Source organism: Pygoscelis adeliae, unplaced genomic scaffold (genome assembly GCF_000699105.1).
Source record: "Pygoscelis adeliae isolate BGI_AS28 unplaced genomic scaffold, ASM69910v1 Scaffold87, whole genome shotgun sequence".
Classification (NCBI taxonomy): Eukaryota; Metazoa; Chordata; class Aves; order Sphenisciformes; family Spheniscidae; genus Pygoscelis; species Pygoscelis adeliae.
Window position 1 is genome coordinate 4,760,063 of NW_008825098.1, and position 986 is coordinate 4,761,048.

The window sequence follows — 986 nt, forward strand, 5'->3', positions numbered from 1 at the left end:
TTCCCTTCCCTTCCCTTCCCTTCCCTTCCCTTCCCTTTTTTTCCTTCTTTTCTCTCTTTTCTTCTCTTTTCTCTTTTCTTTTCTTTTTTTTCTTTTCTTTTTTTTTCTTTTCTTTTCCTCAGGGATCTACCAAAGGCTATTAAACTTGAAAGTCAGAAAACACGACCCAGCTCAGGAAGCTTGTAAGATGCCGACTACTGAACGTGGGGAGGGTGTATTAAGGGAAAGGTCAACTAGCCGCATCCTGCTTCCCCTATACTTTTCCTAGGGACCTATGGCTTGGAAATGGGATTTGGGGTCAGGTGGACCTTTGACCTGACCAGCAGAGAAAGTTTTATGTCCTCATACTCCTGCCTGAGCGCCTGCCCTGGAGCACGTGAGAAAGAGTACGCGCCTTGGTCAACAGGGAAGAGGATTTTCCATCCAAGACTCCCGGTGCAGCTGCCGGCGCAGCGAGGAGGTGTTAGGCGAATGTCGGTATTGCGTTGCTCTCCACAGAGCCCGGTTTCGGGCTCAGCCTGTCAGAGCGGTGCGGTGCCCGGGAAGGCAGGTGTCGGCCGGATGGCAGCGGGGGCGTCTCGAGCAGAAGGGAGGGCAGCCAGGGTAGCACTTTGGGGCTCAGGGCAAGGTATTCTTGAACAACTTGGACGTTGCAAAAGGAAGGAAGGCGCAGACCTCTCCCCGCTGAGGCTGGCAGGAGAAGGGGCGCAGTCTTCGAGGGGACCAGCCTTTTGCCCGCCTAAGTTTTGGGTTAAGGGCACACCGTTTCCAGGCGTGTTCTCTGCCGGTTTGGCGTGGAAAAGCGTGTATGAGTGATTTGTAATTCAGAGCTTAGAACAGCAGACTGAGAAATGGCTTATGGGCCTACCACTATGTAACTACCATAGTAAAGAACAAAATGTCCTTTCTGAGGAAAGAAGCTGGTGTTCTCGAAAAACAGCTTTTCAGTAAAGCAACAAAAAAATTTAAAAAGGGGGGGGGGGGGG

At 51.3% G+C, this 986-nt stretch overlaps 1 protein-coding gene across 1 annotated transcript in view; it reads left to right on the forward strand.

Annotated features, from left to right (window-relative positions):
• The window catches only part of RPL34 (ribosomal protein L34), a 6,110-nt gene that overhangs the window by 953 nt on the left and 4,171 nt on the right, over nucleotides 1-986 (forward strand). The gene's annotated exons all lie outside the window — the stretch shown is intronic.